General features: G+C 44.0%; 1 protein-coding gene across 1 annotated transcript in view; it reads right to left on the reverse strand.

Moving 5' to 3' along the window:
* The window catches only part of RASGRP2 (RAS guanyl releasing protein 2), a 1,719,722-nt gene that overhangs the window by 968,867 nt on the left and 732,051 nt on the right, over nt 1-18,804 (reverse strand). The gene's annotated exons all lie outside the window — the stretch shown is intronic.

The raw sequence follows: 18,804 nt of genomic DNA on the forward strand, positions 1-18,804 counted from the left end.
CCGGGAGGACTCTGTATTGTGAGATGATGTGAAGCGACTAAAGGCCCTCCAGGCCGACTGATAGGCCTTGCGGGTATTGTCTGAGAGGGAGTGATCGATGAGTTGCGTTGCTGCTGACAAGTGTGGGGCTAATCCAAGATCAGTTGAGACCAGTCCGGGATAGCTGCTGATGTTAGTTCGGCTCCGGGTACCTGATTAAAAAATGAAACAAAGTTAAAGCGGGAGAGAGCATCCGCCGCCTGATTAAATTTGCCGGGAACAAAGGAACAATGAAGGTTGAACTGAAACAATAATGAGAGCTGAGTCAGTCGCCGCAGGAAGGACATAATCTGTAGAGACCTGGACCTGCCTTTATTAACAATCTCCGCAGTGGCCAGGTTATCTGTAGAAAAGACCACCGTCTGGCCCGACCAGCTGCGGCCCCAGGTGTGTGCAGCGGCTACAATGGGATATAGCTCAAACAGGGAGGACGTCTCAGTGAAGCCAGGAATAGCCAGTATCTGTGAAGGCCAGGGGGCTGCGAGCCAGAGGTTGCCAAAGATCGCTGCAAAGCCCGTGGAGGCCGCCGCGTCGGTCACCACCCGAGGTGAAAGGGCGGACACGGAGGGGACGAACAGGGACACTCCGTTCCAAGAAGATAAGAATTCCTCCCACATGGCTAGGTCTGCCATAGCCGCGGAATCCAGGCTGAGTACTTGCTCCGGGTCCTGAGAGTGGGATAACAAGGCTAACAGGCGTGACACGAACGAGCGCCCCTGGGGGATGATGCGCATAGCAAAATTAAGCATACCAAGAAGGGACTGAAGTTGTCTCTTGGTACAAGTTCTGGCATGAGTGAAGTCCCTCAGGACCGTCCTGATGCGGGTCAGTTTATCCGGGGGAAGGCTGGCCTGCATAGTGTTGGTGTCTAGGCTGACCCCGAGGAAGGTGATAGCCTGCGACGGACCCTCCACCTTGTGCTCGGCGATGGGGACATTAAGATTATTGAAGACTACCCTCAACTTACCCAGATCTCGTGGAGGAGAGCCGGGTGGCTCTATCAGCAGGAAGTCATCCAGATAATGAATGACTTCCTGACACTGGGCTACGTGTAACAGGATCCAAGCAAGAGCCTGCGCGAAGGTGTCGAAGAGCCAAGGACTACTTTTGGACCCGAACGTGAGTTTAGTGGCAAAGTAGTACCGCTGCCTCCACTTGATTCCATGCCAGCACCAGAGGGACGGATGGATGGGAAGAAGTTTAAAAGCGTTTGAGATGTCGGCTTTGGAAAGCCAGGTACCTGTGCCTGTTTTAAGAATGGCCTGGATGGCCATGTCTACTGATGCATATTTAAGGGAGAATTCCTCAGAGGGAATAAGGGAATTGAGGCTGGGAACCGTGGAGGAATGAGGCGCTGACAAATCATAAACCAATCTGAGTTTATTAGAGAACTTGCCCTTGACAAGCTCAATAGGGCTGACTCGCCAGGTGCTGAAAGGGGGCTGTTCAAAAGGGCCGATGACAAAGTCCTGATCTAGCTCAGATTGCAGTAGTTGGTCGATGGCTAGTTCATCCGTGGCTGCTGACCGTAGGTTCTGGCATTCATGCGTGCAGTGAGGGAGAGAGACAAGTCCAGTGTGAAAGCCGTCTGTGAAGCCCTGGACGAGGAAGGTGGACAGTGAGGGGGTAGGATGACTGGAAAGGTAGACACTAAGCCATGCGACATTGAGCCGGCTCAGTCAGGACCTTTTGAGCTGCTTGACCTCACACATGAGCCGGGGGTGAGCTCTATGGCACTGGGTGCACACATGGAGCAGCCTACACTGACTGAAGTTACACGACCCGCTGTTGTAGTTGTTGCAGATCGGAGCACCGCCCATGGTCTTAACTGGGCGCCCTAGCTTATCGGTCTGTGGCGGGCGAGTTGGTGCTTGCAGGCTCTGAGCGGTACCCGAGGTAGATGGACCGTCGAAGGGAGAGGCTGCCACTGAGGTAGCGCACCAGGCCGCAGTATGTGTTGCTGACTGGCATATTGCACACAGAGGAGACCGTAGCCCCGCGAAGTGGTGGCAAAACAGTTCGGTGTCCATGGTGCTCCAGTCCGTAGGGGTCTGGAACTGGGAGAGCCTGGCAGCTGCTCTAGCGGAGAAGGAGCGGTGATAGTCATAGAATGAAAACCCGCCGTACTTGTACCCCAGGTCAACTACCACATGGAGGTACCGATCTAGCTCCTCCCTTCTGCCAGGGGAGGCTGAGCAAATGATATCCCTCATCATGCCGAAGGCCAGGGAAAACTCGGTGATAGAGAGTTTCCTGTCTAGTCTAGGATCCTTGGCCTTGAGGACCACTGATACGTCCCCCCAAGTATACGCCTTATTCTCTGCCAGCTCGTGAATCGAGATCAGAAGAGAAGCCAAGTTGACGTCCTTGCCCTCTAATATATCTTTTCTGATGTTTGCTGACACCAAATGAGATGGGTACACTATTGGTGCACCTCCGGAGATACCTGCGGGAAGACTAACAGCTGGCTGGGATGCTGGCTCTGGCGGAGAAACAGAGGGGTGGGTCTCGAGGAGGGCCACTCGGCCCTGTAGATCAGACATCGAGGTAGTGAGGGACGTCACCAGGGTGTGGAGCTGCGAGATAGAGGAGGCGATGGAGCCCAATGAGGCCTGCTGAGCCGAAGCCTCCACCACCGCGGGGGGAGGAAACAGGAGCCGGAAAAGCTCTGCCTTTCTGGTTGTTGCTGGAAAGGGGACGCCCCTGCGTCTCAGCTCGGCTGTCAGCCTGGGAATGGTCCATGCTCTGAAGGCCCTTTGACTGCCGTTTTCTGAAACGGATGGGGATAATGGAGCCGTGAGGTCCTCGCTGTCAGCCTGGGACATGGTAACAGAACGTGGGTCTGATGAGGCTACGCCCTCTGATCCGGGTTTTCTCCTAATACGGACCTACAAGGGGTGACATGGATTATAACTGGTTGGAGACTCCTACAAAAATACCTGTTTTAAGGAAGGATGCTTGCTGAAGGGCGTTTTTCCCCCTAGATGATTTATGCTTACCGAAGGAGGCACCGTCCGACCAGGTGCAGGCTGGACCTACTGAACTCGACTGACCTGAGGAGATGAAGGTGAAGTTTTTTGTTTGAGACTCGCACTTGATGAAGGCTAGCTAACAGTGGAGGTGAGACTTCAGACATGAGATGGAAAATGACACCAATGAAAGAAACAGATGAAATTTCTCTTCTCTTCCCCCCTACCCCCTTTATTATATATATATTTTCCCCCCTCTTTTCCTTTTTTTTTTTTTTTTTTTTTGTGAAATGAGGCTGACGAGCAAGGGCCCCCCGATAGGAATCCAACATTGAAGAATCAACTGGACTCGAAGCGGGAAGCGATACGTGACCGTGAAATGAGTAAATCTGCCATGACAGAGATCCGAATCGCCATGCCACAGACTTGCGACCGAGCACGAAACGGAAACTGGAGCATGTACTGAAATGAGGCCAATCCTGGGGCACGCCGGGACGAATTGGATCGTAAATGTGATTAATTCGTACCGGAACGTGATAGGTGAAATGAAATGAAACCCATGACAAAGACTGGAATCAGAAGACGAGCCCATGCACCTAACAGATGAATCCTGTCTTTGGAGCATGTACTGAAATGAGGCGTAGCAGCTGGGCACACCGGGACGAATCGGTGCATCCAATAAATGCAACAAGATTCGAATCGGAGCGTAATAAGTGACAGAAATGATATCCCATGACAGAGACAGGAATCAACGACTGGACTGATGGTAGCAACAAAGAATCCGTCTCTGGCGCATGTACTGAAATGAGGCGTAGCAGCTGGGCACACCAGAATGAATCGGTGCATAACAATATGCGACAGGATTCGAATTGGAGTGTAATAAGTGACAGAAATGATGTCCCATGACAGAGACAGGATTCAAGGACTGATCTGTAGGTTTACAAGAGAATCCGTCTCTGGGGCATGTACCGAAATGAGGCGTAGCAGCTGGGCGCACCAGGACGAATCAGTGCATAGAGAAATGCGACAAGACTCGATTTGGAGCGTAATAAGTGACAGAAATGGTATGCCATGACAAAGACAAGAATCGGGGACCGTGCGTGATCCTGCGAGTGATTCAGTCTCTGGAGCATGTACAGAAATGAGGCCGAACCCTGGGGCACTTCAAAGCGAATCGGTGCACCGGAGGTGCGACAGGATTCGCGCCGGAGCGCGACTAGTGACAGAAATGATTTTGAGACAGTAGAAATGACTGGGACTGAAATGAATGAAACGAGATGACAAATGAGACACATAACACAATTGCATGAATGAAGAGACATATTCGAACTGGAGTAGACCAAGCGAAACGTGCGGACTGTTTGCCTTGTCGTAACAAGCAGTCGGCTGTGAGTCGAACGATTCGACCGCTACAAATAGAAATGCTCGGGCAGTCGAACGATTTCGACTGCCGTACCTGCGAATGAATCGCCTGATGTGGCAAAATCGAACGTGTCGAATGATGATAACGACTACATCGAAAGTAGAACATAGTGACATGCGTACGAGGCCACCGAAAACATTCGATATGAAAGGACCGAGCGGCTCGTGAGTATAAGCATGATGACGGTACATCGAAAACATAATGAAAAGAGGGTGCCGAAGCCCTACCTGCGACAGCCGGCCCGAGGCGTAGCGCCAAATTCGACGGGTACAACGACACTCCGACGGCGAAAACCTACGGATGCTGATGGATGAGAGACGGTTTGTCAAAAAATTGGAGACGAATAACGCGGGAGCTGACGAACAGGCTCACTGCGTCTGGTCTGGATAGTCGGCCCTTGATATCTGACGTATCAGATATCGCGCACTGGAACCGACGAGGAAGGATGGGCGAACGGCTGCTTATATACCACCGGGCTCCACCCATAATTTCAGGCCACCATACTGGCCTTTCTATATATATATATATATATATATATATATATATATATATATATATTGTAATCAACAACGATTTGTAAACTATACTAGGGATGCTGTGAAGGGCCTAGCAGAACAGTTGGCCCCCACATCTCTAATGGCATGGCAGAACCGAATGGCTTTAGATATGGTCCTAGCTGAAAGAGGAGGGGCATGCAAAATGTTTGGTAGCATGTGTTGCACCTTTATCCCTAACAATACAGCTCCTGGAGGGACCGTGACCAGAGCCTTGGAAGGACTGACTGCTCTATTAGCGGAAAACTCAGGTATTAATGATCCATTCACAAACTGGCTTAAAGGATGGTTCGGTAAATGGACTGGACTTATCACATCATGTCTGATCTCAATTGCTGTGGCTTTGGCCGTTTTGGTCACTTGCGGATGCTGCTGCATTCCCTGTATTTGAGGACTTTCACAAAAACTGATTGAAACTGCAGTCTCAAGAACAATACATCAAACCCTTCCTACCTCTGAAGAGACTTATGTGGACATTGAAGCTCAACTTAATGACATACAGTCTGAAAATGTATAACACAGGGACTATCATCAAAATGTGTTGAGATAAAATAGTCACACAAAGAGGAGGGAATGTTAATTGTGTGACTATTACAAAAACAATAACCCTGAGACTGATTTTTAAAATGACTGCTGAGCACGTTGTTGTATTAACTTGCGATATCGTTTTGTTTTAACTAACTTCATAGTAAGTTGAAGGATGATTAGGCTTAACTATATACAGTATGGTAGTATAAGATTGTACAGGAAACCATGATTAGCCAAAATAAAGTACCATTGTGTACCAGGCACGCTATCTGTGTTTCCTCAGCCAATAGAAGCGTAGAGGCTGTATTATTGTAGGTATTAGAAGGGGGAATATACATTCCTTTGTGTGAGTTTTACTGGATTTTTTGCCCTGTAAGCTTCTCCATTTTGTGGTCCTTGTTCACATTGTAAAACAACCCATTCAGTTTAAAATAGAAATGAAAGGAAAAACATTTTTGGATAGATATAAAAATATATTCTAAATACCTTTTTTGCCTTTTTTTATACTTGATCACATTCCCTCTGTTCTCAGCTGCATAAGAGCTGGGGGGAGGAGAAGCAGCAGCACACTAAGCTTCCCAGTGACTGGCTGTGCAGCAGGGGCTTGTCAAACAAGTGTGATCATTGGATAGCATAGCTAGAGAACTGACTGACCACTCCTGCTGAGTGTTTCTAATAGAAAAGCAGAGGGACACCAGGAATTTCACATAAAGGAAGCATACAAAGAGAACACAACACTTTCTCATACAAGTACATGGTACAGCAGCCATATATCAGAAATAAGGATGAGCCGAACACCCCCGGTTTGGTTCGCACCAGAACCTGTGAACAGACCTAAACTTTGTGTGAACTTTAGAACCCTATTAAAGTCTATGGGACTCAAACGTTCAAAATCTAAAGTGCTCATTTTAAAGGCTAATATGCAAGTTACTGTCCTAAAAAGTGTTTTTCAAAAGTGTGTTTGTCTTATTTAACTATTTTTTTACACTTTCTTTGTGAAATGGTAGGGGTACTTTTGTCCCCCCTTACCATTTCAAATGGGGGGGCTCGTTAAAGGGGGCTTCCAGATTCTGATAAGCCCCCCGCCGCAGACCCCCACAACCACCGGCCAGGGTTGGGGGCATGAGGCCCTTGTCCCCATCAACATGGGGACATGGTGCTTTGGGGGGACCCCAAAGGATCCTCCCAATGTTAAGGACATGTGGCCTAGTATGGTTCAGGAGGGGGGGCGTTCTCTCATCCCCCCCTATTTTTCTGCGGCCTGCCAGGTTGCGTGCTCGGATAAAGGGTCTGGTATGGATTTTTAGGGGGACCCCCACGTCAATTTATTTTTAAAATTTGACACAGGATTCCCCTTAATATCCATACCAGACCTGATGGGTCTGGTATGGATATTTAGGGGGAATCCCACATCAATTTTTTTTTTTTTTATTTGACACGGGGTTCCCTTTAATATCCATACCAGACCTGAAGGGCCTGGTAATTGAATTTGGGGGAACCCCACGCTTTTTTATTTTTTTATCAATGACTTTCAATGAGTGTTCTCTGTATTGCGGGAGCCGACAATTCATTATAGCCGCAAGTGATTTTAAATGACTTTTTTTCTGCAGAAATTACACTTTGTGCAGGGACAGTTCTAAGCACTGGAAACATGTGCTCCTTCACAGGCATACTATAGACACCCCCCAGTTACGAAATTTAAAGGAATATTACACTTTTATTGTTTCACTTTAATCATTAATCACTGCTCCTGAAAAAACGCCTGTTTTTAAAACTTTTTTTTGCATTGATCCATGTCCCCTGGGGCAGGACACAGGTCCCCAAACTTTTTAGGACAGTAACTTGCATATTAGCCTTTAAAATGAGCACTTTAGATTTCTCCCATAGACTTGTACAGGGTGTTCTGCGGCTTTTCGAATTTGCCGCAAACACTCCAAATTGTTCACTGTTCGCCGACCAGGCGAACAGGCAATGTTCGAGTCGAACATGAGTTTGACTCGAACTCGAAGCTCATCCCTAATTTGGAATATGACATTTGGGGTAATAAACGCATTAAGCTTCACAAACTGACTGATTTGTTCTCAACAGTGGGCCCACAGGAGTCACAAGTGTTGAGTGAAATGTTATGAAGATGTATTTTAATATGTATTGTCATAAGAGTCTCCCAGTGTTCGTTCTCTCTCAGCCCACTCTAAAGAGCTGACTGGGGCAAACTGACACTGGTCGAAATCCATTTGGTAGTGGAAAGCTCCTTGGGGATGTAGAGAAGTGTTTGCGCAGTGGAGACACGTCCGCCAACTAAGGACCTCTGTTCGATGCACAGAAAGATCGTCTGGTGGTGGTGTGTTCGCTCTGCAAAGACATCATCAGTTTAACGAGTGTGCGTTTGTGTCGTCCCAGTGCCTGATCAACATTTTTGTGGCCCCATGAGCATACACCTGCAAATAATCTCTCATCCTCAAAGACAATCGAATAGTCCAGGTATGTGTTGTTCTCTGGAATAACGCAGAATAAGGATTCTTAACAGCAGAAATACGGGAATATTTTGGGTTGTTATGGTCAGAGACCATGTTTGGAAGCCATGTGGCTTCTAAAAACATGCATGCACCCTGTCTCTTCTCAGACATGCCCATAAGACTTCTGTAGTCATCGTTCATTGGTCGTTGTATTGGTTGTTGTATTACCTTATTTGGTCATTTCATGTGAGGTCACAAACTGTGTAGGAGGCGATTTGGAGGCAAACCCTCCAGGTTGGGACTTTTTATGTGAAAATAAAATCAGATGCACGGCTCAGAAAAGGGAGTGATGCTGATGGAGCTGAGAATGTATGCTTTGATGGTGTCTCTTTACTTGGGGATGCAAGGGAAATGGAACGATAGGTAAGGTACATAATATCATTAGATGGAATGTGTGCTTAGGAGCACAGGAGATATGGCTGTGTGCATAATGTACAACCAAATTTTCCAGATACAAGATGGAGGAGAAGCTCTGCTAGCCATTTCTAATCAACCCCCCCCCCCCCCATCCTCCAGATAAATGACATCAGGAGACTTTAGATAAATTACACACCAAACTGGAACTAGGTCCCATGAGTCCTTACCCTATGCTCTTGTGGATGGGTGCAGCATGGTGCAGGGGCAAAATAACACACACACACACAGTCTAGAAGCAAACAGTAGAACTTGTATTGACATAAAGGCAAACAGTTCCTACCAACCCAGTGGGAGGAGGCCCAACCGGGAACACTCACAGATACCATCAGCCTATAGGGGAGCAGGCTTCAGCCCTGTCTAGAGGAGCAGAATGTGTCCTGGCTATCTCAAGCCCAGACAATAAGGTTGTTAGGACCTGGGCTTGAACCTGGGACCTCTGGTAGTGACTCTGCTTGCTGAGCCACCTGGAATGCTGGACAGCTCATTGGACAATTCCTTGAATGATCTCGTCTTGAATCGTGTTTGCCTTGAACCTTGAACCCTTTGCTCCTCCCATGAACTTCCTGATTTAAGCCATGTCTCTGCACTTTCTGGTTGCCAGAAAATTGTGCCTTCACCAGCCAATATCTTGCTCCTGTCTCTCCTGCTGCCGACTGTATCTTTGCTACCATTTGTTACCGACATTTGGCTTGTTCCTCGACTACGCTTCTGCTGAATCCCAACCTGCAACTATTTGTTACCGACTTTTGGCTTGTTTCTCAACTACGCTTCTGCTTGATCCCTACCTGCTATATCTGCTACCGGACCCCAGCTTGCTCACCTCCTGGTGGGGCTATCCTGAGGACTGCGACCTGGCACTAACACGCAGCAAAGCCCATCTCCACCATCAGGAGCTCTGGTGAATACAGGTTAGTGTTTAGACCCTGCACCTCGGGTGAACCCGTGTCATCAGCCAGGGTGACCTGTGTGAATACCTCCTCTGCTGCCATAACTACTGGCCTCTGAGCCTGACTCCAAACCGTGACAATATATTCTGGCCATAAACAAGGAGGCCGTTGTAGCAGCTGCCATGGCTCCTCTCAGGGTTCAAATCGCTGAGTTGCAGACGTTTGGTGTTAACTACCAGGAAAAATTTTCTGAGTTACAAATTGACGTGAAAGGTTTACAAGAGGAAATCCTTGATCTACATAAACAATTGAGGGATTTTCATGCCGGAGATACTGCTGCCATAGATACTAATGCAGGAATGCCCCTACCACTCAAGTTTAGCGGAGACCGCCGCCATTATAGATGGTTCCTTAATCAACGTCGTATATACTTTCAGATGCAACCTGCTGCATTTGCTTCTGACAGGAAAAAGGTGCTGTTTATTATCAACCTCCTGAATGAGGAAGCCTTAGCCTGGGTCTCCCCTCATGCGGAGAAAGATGATGTCGCCCTGGCTGATTTTGATTCTTTTGTGACTGCGATGAACCAAGTTTTCGATTATCCTAACCACTGCACTACTGCTGAGGCAAAATTACACAATTTACGGCAGGGTAGACACTCTGTTGCAGAGTACACAACTGAATTCCAACGTTGGCTCTCAGATACCAATTGGAATCCAGCAGCACAAAAGAGTCAGTTCCCTCAAGGACTCTCGGAACAAGTAAAAGATGAGCTTGCCAGAGTATAAAGTCCTGATGACTTTGAGGCTTTTATTAAATTATGTATTCGAATTGATCAGAGACTTACTGAAAGGAGAAAGGAGAGAATGGGAATCCTAGGCAGTAATGGTGGCATGCGTTTTTCTACTACTCAGTATCCTCCTAAGGGTTCAAGAGTTTTTTCCTGATTCTGACCCTCCTGAACCTATGCAGGTGGATGCTATTAAAAGATCTATTACTACTCAGGAGAAAGAAAGTCGACGTTCAGAAAACGTATGTCTTTATTGTGGAAACTCTGGACATTATGCAGTTAATTGTCCCAATAAAACCACCCTACAGACATGGGATAGGATTTGGTCCTCTACCTTTAAATCCTCTAAGTGTGTCACACAAAGGGAAACGGAAATTAAAATCCTCATGTTCTGGTATAGGACCCCCAACGTCATCCAGAAATATGACCCCTCAGTCTCGCCGCATTGCTGGCGATGTGGACTTGACGTTGGGACACTGTTCCATATTTTCTGGAAATGCCCCCTGATATGTCCTTTTTGGATAGCGGCGGGGTCGTGGTGGCGGAGGTGATGGGGGTGCCCCTCCCGATCGATCACTTATACTGTTTGTTGGGTCTTCCTGCCCCAGGCCTACCTAAAAATACCAACCGGCTGGTCTCCTATATTCTATTAGCTGCTAAGAGGCTTGTGCCGTTGTGTTGGCTGTCTAGCGCAACTCCCCCCGGCCTAGATTTCTTCAATTGGTGTCCGAAATTCGGAGAATGGAGTATCTGACGCCCTCGGTGCACGATTTGGTTCCCCAGTTTGATAAAATATGGGAACCCTGGGATCGGTCGGAATATGGGGCTCCCCCACCTATACACCCTTCTGATCACAGCTCCCGGCCGTAATGCCTCCTTCTTGGCTACTACTCCCATCTTTCCCTACATAATCCTCCAGGTAACCCCCCCCCCTGGGATTCACCATGATGACCATGTGAATGTTTGGTTGCTTTGTTTCTCCCTGGCCTCCGGCCTTCTGTTGAAGGGAATTTTTTGTTTTGGTTTACATAAACTGTTTGTTATTCACTGTACAAGATATGGTTATGCAGTTCACCCTTGTGCCTGCATATGTGGACATTATTCTCTGTCTTCTGTAGTCAACATTTGTGTTATAATCTATATTCACTTCTGCTTATTGATTATTCCAATGCTCGATTATATTGTATTTGCTTTGAAAATTAATAAAAATTACAATTATAAATTGTCCAAATAAATTTAAAAGAACAATTGCAGCAACGGATGTTATAGTATCTGAACAAATAAACTCAATTTCTCAGTCCATCTCTCCATTGATTCAAGAAGCAAATAAAGTTAATTCTTTAACAACTCATTTTGTCATCCCTATAAACCTTATTGTTGAAAGAAATAAAATACCTTGTTCTGTTATGCTAGACTCAGAAGCTGGGGGAAACTTCATTGACATCAAATTTGCCCAAAGTAATAACATTCAAATAAGAAATAAACTCATCCCTATTGATATGGAAACTGTGGATGGCTCACCTTTGTCTTCAGGACCTGTTACCCAAGAGACAATCCCGCTTAAACTCCTAATTGAGACTGACCATCATCCAAGTTCCCTATTATTCCTTGGTTCTCTATCCATAATCCCTCCATCAACTGGGAGACACGTTCTTTAAGCTTTACATCTGACCATTGCAAGAAACATTGCAAAGAATCTTATCAAATAAGCCCTCCACCAACCCAAGATTTACAAGCAGTTTTGGCAACTATCCAGTCATACGACAAGCTACCTCCACAATATCTTGAGTTTCGGGACGTTTGTGATAAAAAGAACGCAGGATCAGCTGCCTCCTCATTGCTCTTACGATTGTCCCATTAAATTGCTTCCAGGGGCAGAAATACCATTTGGTTGCCTTTATTCTTTATCAGAACCTGAACTGAAAGTGCTCAGGGAGTGAATTAATGAGAATCTAGAGAAGGGTTTGGTCAGACACTCAACATCTCCTGCTGGCGCAGCCTTATTCTTCGTGGCGAAAAAGGACTCCACCCTGCGTCCGTGTATTGACTACAGAGATTTAAATAGGATCAAGAATTGATTAAGAATCGCTATCCACTCCCACTGATTCCAGAAATGCTTGAGAGACGCCGCTCCACCAAGCTCTTTACCAAATTAGATTTATGGGGGGCATACAACCTTGTCCGCATTTGTCTCGGTGATGCATGGAAAACTGCTTTCAGAACCAGATATGGACATTTTGAGTCTTTGGTCATGCCCTTTGGGCTTTGCAATGCTCCTGCAACTTTTCAACATTTTATTAATGATGCTTTTCGAGATTTGCTTGATCAGTTTGTAATAGCCTATTTGGATGACATTCTCATTTTCTCTGATACTTTGGAAGAACATCGCAAGCATGTCTTATTGTTTTCGAGAGATTAAGGTGGAATCAACTTTACATCAAACTAGAGAAATTCGAGTTTGAACAAACTCAGATCTAGTTCTTGGGATACATAATCTCTTCTGAAGGGGTAAGCATGGATCCTGATCAGATCAAAGCAGTGGTGGATTGGCCTGTCCCTAGGAATCTTAAAGAGATACAGCGATTTGTTGGATTTGCCAACTTTTACAGAAGATTTATAAGGAATTTCTCTAAGGTAATTGCTCCAATTACACAGCTGACAAAGAAAGGGGTGCCCTTTTTGTGGTCACCTGAGGCACAGGCTGCCTTTAGTAAACTGAAAACTCTATTCACTTCTGCACCAATACTGGTACATCCAGATTCAGAACTACCTTTCATCGTAGAAGTTGATGCTTCTAATGCCATGTACACACGATCAAACTATCCGGCAGAAAAGTCCGGCGGACTCGAGTCCGCCGGAAAATCCGCCCATGTGTGGGCTCCGGTAGACTTAGAAAGTAGTTTAGACTCAGAAACTTTATTGACTAGGCTCCTGGCATTTGGGTACATTGCCCTGAGTTTTGTACTGGTGCATATTTGTTTCTCCATATGATTTCTCAGGCTTTGTTTTTGATTTGGTAACTCATTAACCCCGGGATTAGATGTTATGGATATATTATCACTAATGCCTCCATTGTTCCCCTCTGTCTTGTGCTCACTGTCGGCTATCGCTTTCTCTGAACTCCTAGTTTAACCACTGCAGTCAATATTTTTTTTATTTTTTTGGTTTTTGGTTTCCTAACACCCTATTTGTGCAGTGCTGTTACAAGTGCACTTTTTTGGAAAAAATAAATTTTTTGAATTAAAAAAATAAAACAACAGTAAAGTTAGCCAATTTTTTTGTTTTATATTGTGAAAGGTGATATTACACAGAGTAAATTGATACCCAAAATGTCATGCTTGAAAACTGTGAAATTGTACCCGCTCGTGGAATGGCGACAAATGTTTACCCTTAAAAAATGTCTACAGGTTGTATGTTTTAAGTTACAGAGGAGGTCTGTAGGGCTATAATTATTGCTCTTGCTCTACCAAACACGGTGATACCTCACATGTGTGGTTTGAACACCATTTTCATATTCGGCCGCTACTCGCGTATGCGTTCGCTTTTTTTTTTCTCATTTATTTTACCTTTTATTTTTACACTGTTTGTTTAAAAAAAATAAAATAAATGGTGTCACTTTTATTTCTATTACAAAGAATGTAAACATCCCTTGTAAACATCTATTACAAAGAATGTAATCATCCCCCGTAATAGATAAAGAGCATGGCAGGACCTCTTAAATATAAGATCTGGGATAAAAAAAAACTCAGATCTCATATTTACACTAAAATGCAATAAAAAAATAAAAATAAATAAAAATGTTGTTTGAAAAAAAAAAAAGTCTCTATAAGAGCTATGGGTGGTGACTTTTTGAAGTCGCTTCAGCCCTGCAATGGTATGGAGATGGATGGAGGCCATCTTTCCCTCACTCAGCTCCATACCACGCAGCGGGAGTGGGCCCTCTCCTGCCACTGATAAAAGTGATCTCACAGTGAATCTGCCGCAGAGACCACTTTTAGCTGAAAGTCGACCACCCGCTGAAGGATACCAGGGATATGGTAGCTAGCTGCTGCCATAACAATAATATCCCTCTTCAAACAGCCAATGTATATGGTCGGCGGGTGGTTTGTAAGTGGCTAAAAGCCTCTCCAACTTCTTGGCCATCTTTTTTCCCAACAAAGCTGCACCCTCCCCATAAGGTGTAGTCTTTCCCTACTAAAGAGCTGGTAACTAGACATGTGCACTGTCAAAAAATATTTATTTTTCGTTTCATTTTATTTTTTTGGGATCATTCGTTATGATCGATATTCATTATTTTGAATAAATTTGTAACTTTAGATAAATTCTAATTTGTTACGGGCCATTCGTTTAGATGCGGTATTCATTATTTCGATAATTCATAATAATTCGAAAGAAAACAAATCAGAAATCCGGAAATTCGAAAGAACGGAAATCCAAAAATTTGAAAAAACAAATAACATTTGAATGATTTCTATTATAATTAAAATATTAAGTTTATTAACCATTATTCTAGTTTTATTTATTATAATAATTAATAATAATAATAATAAAAACTATAATATGTATACACTATTAAATTCTAGGTATTGAAATAAACACTTGCCAACCGGGCCATAGCCGAATGACGGCTACATCGCGGTCGGATAACCCTGGGAGGGCATACTATGACGTCTTCCCAGAATTGCGCTCTCGCGCGCCCCCTGGGGCACACACACCCAGGAATCTCTGTGACCGTTGGGTCTCCCAGACCCGGTGTATCACAGATTGGGGTAAAGGGCCAATGACAGCTGCCCTTTACCACATGCTCACGCCTTCCAATGATAGCATGATCATTTGTAAACAAACTGGTTTGGCTCCTCCCCTCTCCTCACGTCGATCGGTACAGTGTGTGAGAGAAGGGAGCAGGGCGCAGCAGCACTGTGGGCTGGATCTGAAGAGCCCACAGCATTGATCTGTGCCCAGCCATGGCTCATCCATCCATTCGTGCTCCATGCATGCTCCATCCATGCTCCGTCCATGCTTCATGCATGCTCAATCCATGGCTCATCCATGCTCCACCCATACTCCAGGCATGCTCCATTCATGGCTCATCCATCCATCCATGCTCCATCAGTGTTTTATCCATGCACCATGCGTGCTCCATCCATGGTTCATCCATCCATCCATGCACCAATCATTGCTCATCCATCCATCCATGCTTCATGCATGCTCCACTCATGGCTCATCCATCCATTCATGTTCCATGTGTGCTCCATTCATGGCTCATCCATCTGTGCTCCATCCATCCATGCTCCATCCATGGCTCATCCACCCATCCATGCTCCATGCTTGCTCCATCCATGGCTCATCCATCCGTGCTCCATCCATGGCTCATCCATCCACATTCATGGCTCATTCATGCTCACCCATCCCCATCCATGGCTTACTCATGTCACTAGAGCTACTGTTGTAGGAGGAAGATTTAGATTTAGTAGGAATTACAGAGACTTGGTTTTACAGCTCTCATGATTGGTTGGCAACAATTCAAGGCTATTCCCTATATCGCAGGGATAGAAAGGGTAAACAAGGGGGAGGGGTATGCCTGTATATCAAAAATGATGTACAAGAGAATGTGAGGGATGACATCACTAAGGGAGCAAGGGAGGAGGTGGAATCCTTATGGGTAGCTACAAAGGGAGGAAACTAAGGGGAAAGTAATACTGGGAGTATGCTATAGGCCCCCTAACCAGAAGGTAGATGGACAGACCTCCTATCACAATTTGGATTAATGACAAGAATGGGAAGTGTCATTATAATGGGTGATTTTAATTATCCAACATAGATTGGGTGGAAGGAAGCACACATTCATCTAAGGCTTTCCAGTTCCTAAATGTCTTGCAGGATAATTTCATGGGTCAGATAGTAAATGCACCAACTAGAAACAAAGCGTTACTAGATCTACTGATTACCAACACTACAGACCTGATCATGGATGTGGAAATAAGGGGCAATTTAGGAAACAGCGATCACAGGTCAATTCATTTTAGTATAAATCACACAAATAGGAAACATAAGGGGAATACAAAGACACTTTATTTCAAAAGAGCCAACTTCCCTAAACTACGAACATTTAAAATAAGTGCAGCGCCATAACAAATATCAAAATGTGCATAAAAGATATATACGTAATGTAAAGTGCAATCCTCTACGGTAAGTATGGTATAATTCAATGATCACAAAAAAACAATAAAGTGCAATTTGCTCCATATTCCACTCAGTGTCCTTGTAAATTCCAAAAGATGGTGCAACAAACAAACAATCCTTTTGTTGATTTGTGATATCACTAATACTATACATGGAGATAATATCTTCACATTTATTCACCTCTGTGCATCTACAAATATCCTCGTGTCTAACAGCAATTCACTCCGCAGCTGTCCTGGAGCTGTGTGAATGGGCTCCATTGAGAGTTGGTCACAGTCTCCTTACATCCGAATTGGATGCAGAAAAACCAGCATCCAATTTGCAATAGTGTTAACCCAGCCTTAGACTGGGGTGCCTCAAGACTGAAAATAAATTTTAAGGGTGTCCTGACTGGAAAAAGGTTGAAAAACACTGCTCTACCTGATATGATGGAGCTATCTGAAGGGTCCCTGTCTGTTTTGTGAATGTTGGCCAGGGCATAGAATATAGAAACCTTCAGATAACGTACATTCAAAAATCCCACTGTCTCTTTGTCATCACTTTCCAGATCCAATGGCGCTTGCACAAATTCTTCTTTATCTCCACACCTCTACTCCACAGAAACTATCAAATTCCCCATGTATATGGACACTAGTGATTGTAATCTATATCAAGAGGGGCTTTCACCAGTGAATTCAGTGTAAAAACATTGTGTGGACCTTTTGAACATGCCATCACTGTTTTAGAATTTTTTTAAGAAGTTTTTAACTTTATTAATGTAACATCTGAGTGTACTTTTTCTGTTCAAATATTTTTATTGGCAACAATCAGATAACAGTTACTGACATTGAGTGTACTTTTTGTTGTCACTGTCTGTTATTTTATTGTTCACAGAAAGCGCTGGCTGCTTTAAATGATTAGGCATAGCGTAGAGTGCAGAAAGTTGTTTTTATATATCATCTAATACACTTGACCAAAATGCATATATTTTATATATTTTCAATTCAAAGTACTTTTGTAGGATAGTAGAATAAACAGGAAAGTAAATAAAAGACGTGTATAGGGGTTTATCATCATTGGTTTACCTGATATTCGCCCAAAATTCACCCAACATTTCTTGGTGAAAATTCACCTTATATATTATGTCAAATTAGCTTGCCTGCATGTCCTATAGTATTGGGGGTGGTTTAAAAGGGATTCCCCCAAAAAGTGTTTCTAATTCTAAAACTGTGTATAAACACAGTTTGAGCATTATTCTATAGCTAGCAGATTTGCCTGTAGGAAAATACTATTCTTCACAGCTTATTGTACATTAGATTCAGTGGCTGTTCACAGCTGCGTCATTTCCCTGGTACAAATGTGTCCGATTGTAAATAGTGTAAATGTTACCGTGGAATGCAGGGCAAATGCTGTAAAATCTTACTGCTGTAAATGTCAGTAAAAGATATATTGGGTGGATTTCACAGTGATTTTTTCATAAATAATACAAAATATATTCAGCGCCTAGGAAACTACCACAATAAATTGATTAAATAAAAGTGATAATAATATTAATAATACTGTATCATCAATAATGCACCCTAAACCAAAAATCTCCCAGCAGCTGGAGTCTACATATCCCCCCAGGACAAGTAATAGTCCAAATCACACTCTACTTCTAGGACTGGCATTTGACACAAGTTACACCTATATTGTATGTGAATTTTACCTTTTTACTCATGTAAGTGCAATTTTATTTAAATAAAGTGGTTTACAGTAAACTGTTAACAGGTTACTACACTATGAGCCTGCTTTATTTATAAACTTCCCTCAAGGTATTTCAACGCTACCTAGGTGACTGGAAGATAGGTCCAAAGAGGAGAAAGATTAATATTGAATGCTGGCCTAGACCCTAGGCTGTATATGGGTTGCTAAATTTGTGAGAGTCAATTTCTGCGAGAAAGGGACACAGCAGTGGATTTTGATGGTGATAGTGGCATTACGTGAATAGGGTGCTATTCTTTTTGATTATGTGCATGAAAAATTCTACACTTTTTCTCTTTGTGGTGTTTTTAGAACAATATGCTTCATTGTTTATGGCCCTGACTTCTCTCTGGGAGGCTATGTGGAATAGAAGATTTCCTGATAAGGAGAGTTAAGAGGAGGGAGAATGGCCAATAATATATATGTTTTAAGACCCATTTACACTGGAGGGTCTAATTGTTGAGAGTTAACTTTTACCATTGTTTTCACTGATGTGGAGTATATAGTGAAGATGCAAGTATTTTAAACAAAGTTTGGTCATTTGGGATAGTTTTTGGTATACTCCAAGAGCTAGAAGTAGAGTGTGATTTGAATCTTTTGTAAATATAACGCAGGACTAAAAAATACAATTACAAAAAGTTGTTTTTAGGTTGGTAGATACAAAATATTGCATACGAATGCAAGAATTACACAAATACCTAAGTGATCAGATAGGAGACCTATTTCCCCTCCTCCATTGGAGAATGAATGGGTCTCCTCTTTCATTTTTATGTATG

This window comes from Lithobates pipiens, unplaced genomic scaffold (assembly GCF_037356315.1).
Source record: "Lithobates pipiens isolate NorthernLeopardFrog02 unplaced genomic scaffold, aLitPip1_a1.2 Scaffold_10, whole genome shotgun sequence".
NCBI lineage: Eukaryota > Metazoa > Chordata > Amphibia > Anura > Ranidae > Lithobates > Lithobates pipiens.